This window comes from Herpailurus yagouaroundi, unplaced genomic scaffold (assembly GCF_014898765.1).
Source record: "Herpailurus yagouaroundi ecotype Mexico unplaced genomic scaffold, PumYag 185, whole genome shotgun sequence".
Taxonomy (NCBI): Eukaryota; Metazoa; Chordata; class Mammalia; order Carnivora; family Felidae; genus Herpailurus; species Herpailurus yagouaroundi.
Genome location: NW_024412416.1, coordinates 9,548,387 through 9,560,497, shown reverse-complemented (window position 1 = coordinate 9,560,497; position 12,111 = coordinate 9,548,387). Strand labels below are relative to the sequence as shown.

Sequence of the window (12,111 nt, the reverse complement as noted above, 5' to 3'; positions counted from 1 at the left end):
AACATGAAACCACCAGTGGGATGGATCCCTACCCACAGGATGCATGCAAGGGTGAATGAGGTTATCTGACTGCTGACCTGATCTATAGGAACCTGAACCTGGAAGAAACCCTGAGATCAGAAACTTTGCAGGAACACCCAGAAATCTTGGGGGAGGATCCTAGGATTTCCACGGGTCAAGGAATGAAGTTCTGGCTGATCAGTCCTGGTCCTTAAGAAGGGCAGAGAGCTGCCACGTGGATGATACACCTCTGCTTTTCTTTTTTCATCTGGGGTCCAGCTTACCTAAGTAGGATACACTAATATGGAATGATCATTACTGACCAGCTCAGGTCTAAAGCTTGGGACTCCCAGGGCTGGGGAGAAGCCTAGATTCTGGAACTGGTCTCTGTGGATTACTATGCTAAGATGTTGAACAGCGACAGATGCTGCTGGCCAGAGCCAACGTTCTGGAGCCTCCTTCCAAGCTGTAATCAGAACGCCTTTTCTGAGATGCCTCCAAACTACCGCCTTCCAAAATGCATAAGCAGTACCCTAAATCCATGCCACTCAAACTTCACTGTGCTTCAGAACCACCTGGATGGTTCTTTAAAACCATTTGCCAAGTCCCATCTGCAGAGGTCCAGGAAACAGGGGACTGCCAACTTGCATTTCTAACAAGTTCTCAGGGGAAGCTGCTACTTGTGGTGTTGGAACCACACTTTGAGAACTGTCATCCTACGCTAGATTTTCTAGAACTTTAATGTGCATGAAGTCATCTGGGGATCTTGCAAAAATGCAGATTCTGATTCAGTAGGTCTGGGGTGGGGCCCAAGAATGTGCATGTTGGGTGATGCTGATGCTTCATCTGAGGACCACTCTTTGGGTCGCGTGGCCCTACACCGTGCAGCCTTTAGCCTTTGTTTGACTGGCTGAAGGTCAGGGGTTTCCATCCCACTGGGATTAAGTACCTTTACCCCAGGCTGCTACTTGCAACTGCTTTGTGAGGGTCTGGTTGTCTCTTCCTCGAGCTTCTGCAATTCCCTGAGGAGTCAGCCCCACCCCATGTTCCTGCTGGGAGCTGAGCTGCCTAGTCAGCTGCCGGAACACCTGTTCCAACCGCAGTGCTTGTGGGGACAGTTAAGCCTTGTCAGGTTCTGGCTCTTGCTGGCGGCTGGAGACGTGTGGCCACTCTCACTCCTTGGGGCCTGCTCTGCCCTCACCGTGCTGACAGTGGCCTTCTGAAGTGCCAGCTGATGTTCTGCTCTTCAGACCAGCCGCACTTGGCTCTCTCCTGGCTCCCCTGCTGTTCCTGGCCACTCCTGAATGACTCCATGCTCCAATATGCATCTGCCACAGCCTTCACCGGCCACGGCTCTGGGGCAAGGGCAGGAGGATCTGGGAGGTCGTTCAGGATGTGGATGCGTTGAAAAGATGGAAACATTGGGGGGAAGGAGGGAGGGATGGGAGTTCATGTATGCCTCATATGAGATTTAATATTTGCATGAAATATTGCAGAAAAAAAGCTCATCAATTTCATCTGCAGCAGGACAGACTCAGGGACGGTTTCTTGTAGGATGGGAGGAGGGAGGAGAAATGGTTTGGGATTCAGGAGACCCAGAGTTCTAGTCCCCATTCTGACGCTAGTCAAGAACCAGCACGCTGCCCTGGGCCTCAGTGTTCTCATTTAGAAAAAGAGAGGATTGGGGGTGCCTGGGTGGCTCAGTCAGTTAAGCCTACCACTTTGGCTCAGGTCATGGTCTCACAGTTTGTGAATTTGAGCCCCACATCCGGCTCTCTGCTGTTAGCACAGAGCCCGCTTAGTATCCTCTGTCTTCCCCTCTCTCTGCCCCACCCCCCTCACTCTTGAGTGCTCTGTCTCTCTAAAAAATAAGCATTTTTTTTTTTTAAAGAGAGGGTTGGATTAAACTCCCTTTGGGATATCACATATCTCAGAGCCACTTATTATTAGATTCATTATCAAGGGAAGCTGGGGAAAGACTTAGGCTTTGGGTTTGGAAAGACCTGACGTCAGTTTCTTGCTTCTCCTTGTCGACAGCTGGGAGGCAGTGGGCACGGTCTCAGCCACTCTGAGTTGTTTCTTCACCAGTGAGGATTACATGCTACACCTATGCTACAATAAATGAAAAGAACCTAAAATAGTTTTACAGGTTGATAGCAAGCAGGCATTCAAGAAACAGATGCCAATATTATGACAATCATTAAAAACTGGGGCCTTTTCACTGTACTCCATTTATTGGGGCTAGACACAAATACTCAAAAGTGTGTTACTTTTTTTTTTTTTTTAAACTAGAAATTACTTCTGGGGCGCCTGGGTGGCGCAGTCGGTTAAGCGTCCGACTTCAGCCAGGTCACGATCTCGCGGTCCGTGAGTTCGAGCCCCGCGTCGGGCTCTGGGCTGATGGCTCAGAGCCTGGAGCCTGTTTCCGATTCTGTGTCTCCCTCTCTCTCTGCCCCTCCCCCGTTCATGCTCTGTCTCTCTCTGTCCCAAAAATAAATAAAAATGTTGAAAAAAAATAAAAAAAAAAATAAAAACTAGAAATTACTTCAATTCTGTGCTTCTCATGCCTGTCCCTTAGGTAGTCTGTGTCTGCTCAACTCAGCCTCCAAGAGAACATGTTCCAAAACCCTGCGGCAAGAGGGTGGGAACGATTAAGACAACATTTTGCCATACTTAGTAAGTTTTAGGGAATAATTTAATACTCACTCGCAGCAAAACTGACTGAAACATAACCTGTGCCCACCCTCCTCCCCCCCCCCCCCCCCGCCCCAAGGACACTGTAAACCCAAGGACCTGTTTAAGAACAGGGTAGATAGCACAGGATAAAATGATTTTCTATTCTCTTTCTTTGAAGATGGTTGTCTTGGGATCAGCACTAATGGGTACCCACTAAGTGGTTCCTGGTTGAAAGAAGGATGTCCTAGAGGCTTACCTGTCTCACCCCCTGAAGACTGTGGTACACCCCAAATGTGACTGGCATGTTTTTTTTTTATATAGCCTGGAAGTTTGTTTACATTGTTCTTCAGGGCCTCTGGGAGGCAGGCATCTGGTTGTAAGCAACAGGAACAGTCCAGCTAATTTAGGTGGTTAGCTGGAGCTTACAGGTGCTCGCGGAAGGCTGGACAGTCAGAGTTAGTGAAGCAGTAGGAATCTAGACACTTCTGCATGGATGAATCCATTCGGGGACCCCATGTGCTTCAGATCTCTTATCTCTTAAGGAAACAGACCTGGCATTTCCAGGTCATTCTCTCAGGCCCAGCCCCCAAATATGGCCTCCTTCCCTTTCCCCTCCTACTCCCCAACCCAGGACTCTGAGATCAGCAGCTGGTAAGAGGCTCGGTGGCACATCTGAGGGCCAGCCTGTGCATGACCCCCATGCCCAGCAGTTATTTTGTCCAGCTACACCTGATAGAAGGATATCCATGTGATTCCTACATTCAATATTCAGCCTGATAGACAAATTTGCCTTTGATATTAATCTTTGGGGACTGGGTAGTTAATTTCATATTATACCTGGTGCTATTATTTAGTCATTTCACACTCTGTATGTTTGGTTTTTATGAATATGTGCTTCTTAGCTCAGTGTGTCTGCAAATCACCCCCTATATGATATGTGATAAGCCCAGGGATCTGCATTAGCCAAACAATTATGGCCACAGACAGAATCGTTTTTGTGGTATCTACACATTTCAGAATCCAACTAGGGAAAGACAGCACTGCTGTCTCCTGTGCCTTATTTCCCAATGAAATGGACATAATGGCACCAACATGGTGAATTTATTGCCTTAAATTATATAATATATACACAGTGCCTGATGTATAGGGAAGTATAAAAGGCAAGTATTATAGCTAATTTTTCTTCTGTCTTTCCCCTAATCAGTGACCAAACCTTTGTTGGTTCATATCAAAAGCTTTAAGGCAGCAGGAGGGTGGGAGAAGGGAAGAGGGTGGCCGTACTGCCCGGCCCTTAGCTCTCTCCATGGTGAAGATCTGAGTTACTGTATGTAACCCTCATCTCCTCCCTCCTAGGTTTGACTGTCTACATACTCTTAATTCTGATTCAGGAGTGATGTAGAATTGTTATTTTTTTTGTGTGATTATGTGTTATTTTGTGTGAAAATAATGAAGTAGCTGTTATTTATAACAAAGTTCTGATAATTTATCTCTTTCCATGTATCACTGCTCAAGACACAAAGTCCCAAAAGAGAGTAGGAGGAAGAGAGAGAGAGGGAGAGAGAGAAAGAGAGTGAGTTTAATTTGTCTGGCTTTGATGATGTGCCTAACCCTTCAGCTAGGGGAAAGAATGTCGCTCTGGTTTACAGTTCTACCAAGCAAATTAGGGCAAGTTGATTTTCATAAAAGGAAATTGGGTCACAGTTGCCAGAATACAGGGAGTAGATGCAGTGGGGTGGCGCAAACCCCAGATCTCTGTGGCAAGGTTCTAAGCAACTACTCCTGTAAAAAATGTAAGGCCCAATAAACAAACCACTTCATAGCAGCAACTACAATTTGAACAAGAAAGGTAAGAGATGGTATAGTTTAATCATTTTGTATATGACACACACATATGCACACAAACATAGACATGTAGCTAGGTGTAGAGTGGAATATTTTATATGGACACGGTTCATTAAAGTTACCCATTATCAATGGACATCAATCCATCCACATACTTTGTTCGAGGCTCTCATACTCCTGCCCCCCTCCTTCCTGCTCACTGACTGAGTCACCCAAGTCTGTCTGTCTCCTACTGTGTTAAAAAATAGGTCCTGTTCTTGGTTCTGGCACAAAGAATGAGTCCAGGGATAAGCCTGAGTGGCCCTCGTCCTCAGAGTAGGCACATTCCAGGTGGCCTGGGGGCTTGAGGGCACCAGACTTTGGGTGTGCAAGTGTGGCCTGAGCCGGAACACCAGGGACTCTGGCTCCAAGGTTTGTGCCTGTATCTCTTACTGCACTTGGCTCTGTAGGATTCCTGGGGCTTTTCTCATGCCTTTACTCATTTTCTACCTTCAGTAGCCTGTCTCTCACTTGCACAAACCCAGCAGTCAACTGGCTGGGCCCAATTCAGTGCCCTGAGGCTGCTGTGGGCAGTGGAGAAGGGGTGCTTGGCTCCCTGGGCACCTGCAGCCTGGTCAGCTCCTGCCCAACAGAGTCGGGTTTGCCAGGAGCAAGGCAATGCATTCCTCAGTCTCATTCCTTCTCTCCTCCTCCAACCCTTTTGCAAGAAGACTCCAGAAGGCCAGCTTGTCACCTAGTTTCTCCAGAAAGCCCTCCCTTTCCTCAGGGGTGGACATTTTTTCTGGCCATTGAGCACTCCTCATCAGTTGATCAGAGACCCATCTAGGAAGCTCCAAGGGGCAGCTTTATCACCGTTCAGGGTCAAAGGGCAAGAATTAGCCATGGCCACCTCTTTCATCTGCCCTTCCTGGAGAGAGGCCAGCCAGAGGAATGTGGAAGGGGTTTTATTTAATTTCATTTCTGTTCATTTTCAAGTCTCCCAAGCAGTGGAATTGCCTCCTCTGTTCTTGGATCAGGTGCAGGAAGATGATAGAAGTCTGAGTAAATTGGGAAAGTATCTTCTAGAGTTCTGCTTTGATCTCATCACCCTCCTACTCAATAACCTTTGCCCTCTCCCTCTGCCTTCAGGGACTCCATAACCCTTTCTCCGGTATCCCAGGCCCTGTGCGGGAAGTGGGCCACCTATCCAGCCACACTTCCCACTATCCCATCCCCCCTACTCTCTGTTTCAGCCACATTGGGTTACCCTCCATTCCCCCAGACCCTTGTCTGCTTTGCCTGTGTTGGGCCCTTACCCAGAATGCCTTCCTCCCCTGTTTTCACCTCCTCATATCCTACCTCATTCCGACATCACATCTGTCAGGAAGCCTTCCCAGCGTCCCCAGCTGGAAGTGAACTGCTCCTTCCATCTGCTCTCAGAGCATTTGTGTGTGGCTCTCTCTTGCTTTTTCCATTCTAACTTGCATTCTGGAACTTGCACCTTTCGTCACCACATTCCATTTCTTATTCCAGCAATTGATCACTCAAGACACAAAGGATATTTGGGATACCTCGGTGGCTCAGTTGGTTAAGTGTCTGACTACAGCTCAGGTCATGATCTCACGGCTTGTGGGTTCGAGGCCCGCGTTAGGCTCTGTGCTGATGGCTCAGGTCCTGGAGCCTGCTTCCAATTCTGTGTCTCCCTTTCTCTCTCTCTCTCTCTGCCCCACCTCTGCTTACTCTGTCTCTCAAAAATGAACAAATGTCAAAAAAAAGACACAAAAAGAAAAATCTTGGGGGCACTCAGAACCCACCTGTGCTACCACAAGCATCCCATCCACCAGAAGCTCTGCTGGTTTTACCTGCTCAACATTTCTTGAGCCCATTCTTCTTCTCTCAGTCATTATCAGCTCAGCAGTTGGGCCTCTCAGAGGTCATCAGAGCAGCCTGCTAACTGGGCTCCTTGCTGGGGTCTGCTGGGCAAAATTCCATCGTCCTAACAGGGCTGGCAGATTTGTTCCTCTAGCTATTAGTCCAGAAACTTCTTGGTAGAAACCACATCCTGGTTTCTAGGGCCTGGTGCATAACAGGTACTTAAAAATGCTGAGATAACGAGGCATGAATAAGTGATGCCACCTGGTGGCAGGGGGGTGCAGAGAATGTCACATAATCATGGGTTCTTGACCCACATAAACATCCTGCCTTCCCTCTATACACCCACTTTACTCATCTGTAATATGACAGTGATGCTTTCATTTCTGAGGTCTAATCAATGACCCAACTTCCTTGCCAATCCCCTTTACGTTTGTCTCACAGTGAAACAAACACCTTAAGTTGTGGTGATTTGGGGGACACTATGCAAGAGATGATGCTTCTCTCATTAAAAAATGCTTTTCTGTTTATATCAGCTCGTTCCCTAGGCCAAGATAAACATGAATTTTCCTTCAGAGTGGACATGGGCTATTGCTAGCTGGGAAGAATGCAACCAGAAAGCGTTCTAATCCGGTGTGTGACTCTTTTCTCCTTCATCACCTGCTTGGGTCTCTCGGATGCCGTGATTCAGAATCAAGTTATAGATTGTCTGAAAAATCTGCTTAGACATAACAATCAATAGAAGAAAAGGAAGCAAGACTTATTTCAAGCTACAAATCATATAATTCAGGGGCTGGGCACACATGGCTTCCTCCTTTGAAGACTGTGGAAGGTGGAACTCTGAAGTGTTAATTCAGTGGTTGAGGGAAATGACAATAATGATTATGCCAGGAAATTTCTACCTGTGTAATAGGAAAATGTGCTCAGACAACAGAAGTAGCCATTAGAATCCCCCCCTCCCAAACTCTTCCTCAATTCATACATTCTGTTCTCTTGCTCCCAGAATTCTATCCATTCTGGTCAGTTCAATTAGGGTAATGTGGTCAGTGCATCAACAGGTCTTGTAAAGTTTTGGTGAGATTATACCTGGTTTGTCTTGTCTACCAGAATAAAGTACATATCACATTAATAAAGGCAGGAACTTCATAAATGCCTCCTGGATGTATAGTTCCAATTTCCTTATGAAACATCTCTACTTGAAGATCAATCCAAGTCCCAAAGTCATCATTTTCCTGGAAAACAGAATGTCTTACGTGGGATCCCATTTCATTCTGTGGTGCTTCTCAATGAGACGGGGCCTGGTGGGGGGCAAACAGATTGGTCTGTTGGTTGGGGTAAAGCTTGGGAAAGTAGTTGAGCGGTGTTTGGACAAAGGGAGTTGCATTATTATGCTATTTCTGCCAGGGAAGTAAACTGTGAGCGCAGCTGTGTAGGACAGAAAAACATGGCAGACCAGGGGCGAGATGGTAAGTTGTTAATGGGAAACACATGAGTGTGATACATGGCGCTGACCCTTGAGAAGGTGAAATGTCTAGGTGAGTATTCCTTTGTGAGCACTAGCGTTTACCTTCTGTAACTTTCTGTCCTCTTAGCCATGTTGTAGCCCTAGTTTTTCTGTTCCTGTGCCTTTCACCATTTTATTAATAACTATGTCATGGCAGATATTGGGAAATCAATATGACCCCACATAATCCCTGTCCAAGGTGGAATGTGTAGAGCAGTAGAGAACCAGTTAGGTCAAATGAGTTGATTGAAGAAAGCCAGTGATTTTGACCAGGGAAGTGGATCCATGGAGCCAGAAGGTTGGGGGTGGGAAGGGAAGATGGTGTCAGGGACCTGTTTTTCAATAGGTAGGAAGTCAGAAAGTCACTGAGGTCAAGGTGGTGTCCAGGTCAGGAAGGGGTCTGAGCATCTGTGCCCCTAGTGGTCAGGAGGTCAGAGTACAGCTAGGGAGTTAAGGAATCCCCCCCAGCAAGAGGTGGGATTGCCTATCCAGAGACATGTTGTCTTGGAACAGGTCTCACAAGTATTTTGTTATAGCAATAGGGAAAGAATCTATGCTGATAAATTTTTTAATGAATGGAAGCAGATTCAAGATGATCTCTTTACAAAAATTCACTGACTTGCATTCTGGTGTGTTTTCTTGAGTAGGAGAAAAATGATCACATGTACAGATAGCACACCAGGAACCACAGGACTATCCTTCTGTTAGTACCTGCAAAATAAAATATTATCCAGCATTTTACTATTAATACCTGCAAAATAAAATATTGTGCAGCATTTTACTTCCACCAAAAATTTTTATGTGTTTTCATCAAAATCTGAGGAGCATATTATATATGTAAATAACAAATGTCAGGTGCATTGCTGAAGGGAAAAGGTTGAGAATTGCCAATTTAGCGTTGCTGAGCTGTGGCAGTGGAGGCAGAACAGGAGGAGGTGGGGAACAGGTGATTCTTTCTGCTTTTGGGTTTCATGATCTTGGAGTTCAGCACTGGCCAACATCTGGGTCATAGACCAATCGGGAAGGCCAACAGTTGCACTACTGTCTTCTCTTCCAGAACATAAATTTCTGAGGCTTTAACTGTTTCCCTCGTTATGGTCTAACATGGTCTCTGCTGCTCCTTGCTACTCAGTGTCCAGGAGTCTGGCCACCGCTTCTCTGGTAGCATCTCTCCTGTCAGCTGCCCTCAGTTCTTCTGTGCCTTCCACCCTGCCTCTCCGCCAATCCTCCTAAACTGTCCCTGGTGTCCTGTGCTTCCTGTGTTGGAAAACATGAGCAGAACACAGTGTGATGACACAGCATCCACCAAGGCACATACCTAGTTTCTTGCCCCCTTGGCTCCTTCTCCCTGGGTCCCTGAGCAAGTAGCTTACAATTTCAATGTCTCAGACTCCTCCTGGGTAACATGAAACGATGCAATTAGCAGAATATCATGAACTCCGATTCCTCTGCTTCAAAGCTCCCCAACTATGCCCCCCCTACAGTTTTAATACAATACTGATTGCTATTTATTACACACATTTATGTATTCATTGGAGAAATTTTGGAAGTGCAGAGGAGCACAAGGGAAAAAATTGGAAAGTTACTGCAGTTAGGGAGGAAATTTGCTTTTGAGAGAGGATGGGACCACATCTCTTTGTGTGTCTCTCTCTGCTTCTACCTTTAACTCTTTTTTTTTTAAAGTTTATTTATTTATTTTGAGAGAGACAGAGACAGCATGAGCAGGGGAGGGGCAGAGAGGGAGAGAGGCAGAATCCGTGCTATCAGCAGCGAGCCCGATGTGGGGCTTGAACTCACGAACCAGGAGATCATGACCTGAGTCGAAACCAAGAGTTGGATGCTTAACTGACTGAGCCACCCAGGCGTCCCTCCTTTAAGTCTTGATTTAGCGTGGCCTCTGTCTCCTTTGGCCTGTCTCTCTCTGCTCCATGGAGGATGGTAACATTATGGGAGGCTGAATAATAATTAGCATTAGCTGTGGTTAGAAAAACTGGCATTGAAATCAGAGCAGCTGATGCCTAATTTCAGGGTAGCCTGCCTGAACCTTGATGGCAATGTTTCTAAATGTCTGTAAAATGGAGTTAATGATTGGACCTGTCTCAAAGCCTGGTGAGGGATTTATCGTATGGCCTGGTGCACAGTAATAACTAAATAAATGTTTGCTTTGAATAAGGCCCAGCTCGAGCCTTCTCTTCTTTATGCAGCTTTTTCTAATCTGGTCTTTACTGACCTTCCAGCGACCTTCCAGAATTGTTACATAGTTTGCATTCAGTTTTCACCTAATCCTGAGTCCTTCCCCAACTCCCCCCCCCCCCCCCACCACCGGCCAGCCAAATGGGAAGTCCTTTGGCTGTGGACCCCACTTCTATTTCTTTAGTTTTCTCCAGGACAACCAAACAAAATTCTTGCCAATAATATTTTTGGAACACTAAAGTGTTAACACTGGTTAGATGTTATGGGATTTATCCTAGAGCTCATCAAAAGTTGGTGAAATTGTCCTTCCTGGGTCATACCTCTGTGCCCGCCACTATGCAGACACTTCTGTGACACCCAGAGACTCGTGAGATTTGGGATTGGGTGACCTCTTAGAGTGGCTGTCTGCACTGTCTCAGTCACCCGGGGCTCTCTGCCTCCCAGCCAGGTGCTGTCTGCATCCTTCCAACTCATGGTGACTTTGGGAATGGCCATCCAGAGGCTCAGGAGTGGAGATGCTGCTGTCAGGCACGGAGGGTAAGTAACTTTGGAGTGAAGTCTGTGAGCTTGTTAGCTGTCCGTCACTTGCCATGGGCCACTGGAGGGAATGACGGTAGGTGTTTCATTCACCATCCCCAGTGTTGTGATAATAGTTGTACTGGAGGATGGGTGGGGAGGAGATCTTTCCCTATGAACTTCAGATAAACCTCCCATTAGCCACCTGCCTAAGGATCAAAATCTCACTGTGGAGTATTTGGGTGTCTGGGCAGAAGTTGACCCCAGGCTGCGCCAAGCAGAAGGCCGTCTCTTGCTCTGATCTTGCTCCCTGACAGCACAGTTCTGTCCCGCTCCCCGCAGGAAGCCAGCATGTGCCATGCGATTGCCGGCCTTTCCTTCCAAGCACATCAGATGGGCTCTGTTTGCAGGGTCCGTGCATCGCCCCATGTTGCTGTGTGGAACCTGGCATTCTCCAAATGCCTGCAGCTGTCACCAAAGTATTTTCAGCCCAGCTCAGTGTGTACCCAAAATCCAGGGTGGGGGTGGGGAAGCAACACAGGAACATTTGGAGGAACCAGAACCCAAATGGAATTATTAACATTTGAGGTGGGGGTGGTGATATCTTTGCTCAGGATCTGAGCGGAATGGAACCCAGGGACACGAGTGGATTATTTGGTCTCTGGGAGACCCCTCCAGTTTTGTGATGTTCTAAGTTCTAATTCAGAATGAGAATGGCAAGGGGCAGGCCAACCAGGTAGAAATTTGCTCCTGTTTATTAAAAATGGAGATTCAGAGTCGTGGAAGGGAAAGGAATATTCTTAGGTCACTGTGGCTGTGCTCCCTCAGGCGTGCTGGAGAAGGGTGTGGTGAAGCTAGAGGGCTGTGTGGGGCCAGGGGGTGCGGGAGCAGAGGGTACCCTGTGTGTGGGCAAACGAGAGCAGACTCAAGACTGGTGTTACTGACAGATGTGGGCTCCAAGGCCCTGACACTAATTCTAGACCCATCCTCTTGAAGGTCTGAGGCCACCTGCCTACATATGTACTGTTAGGGATTGGCTCTGAAGGCTGAGTTTTCCAGGGACGTTATCAGAGGTGGCTTCTGGCCATTGTATTAGTTCAAGGCTGTGGAACAGGTGCCATTCATCTTCATACAGTGTTCTATTCATTCTCAACAATGCTTCACTTCTCCTAGGTGCCACTTTCAAGGTTGTAATGACCCCATTGGATAAGACATGCATTTCCCCCTGCCCCCTCCACCCCCTTTCATCAGGATCGCTGGTTTGCTTGTCCATGGAGAATGGTCATGGTATGAATGTTTACGTCTGTTGCTGGAATTCATTGCTATCATATACTTGGGGAGGGATGTGAGGGGCAGGTTTTGTTCTGTTAGCAGGAGCTTTATTAGCGTCACAGAGCAAAGGAAGTTCTGCAGAAGTGCTATCAAGGGGAGCTCATAAGAAGAAACCCCTGTGAGGATTCTCATATGTCCTGATGAAGGGGGTGGTCTCCTCACTGAGTTACAGAACTGCAGTGAGCCACTGTCACCAG

General features: G+C 47.1%; 1 long non-coding RNA gene across 1 annotated transcript in view; it reads left to right on the top strand.

Annotated features, from left to right (window-relative positions):
- LOC121042426 (uncharacterized) overlaps nt 1-12,111 on the top strand; it is a 20,974-nt gene that overhangs the window by 5,783 nt on the left and 3,080 nt on the right. The window contains exon 2 of the long non-coding RNA XR_005796187.1: nt 10,511-10,603. This is a non-coding gene — a long non-coding RNA (uncharacterized LOC121042426). The remainder of the gene's footprint in view (nt 1-10,510; nt 10,604-12,111) is intronic.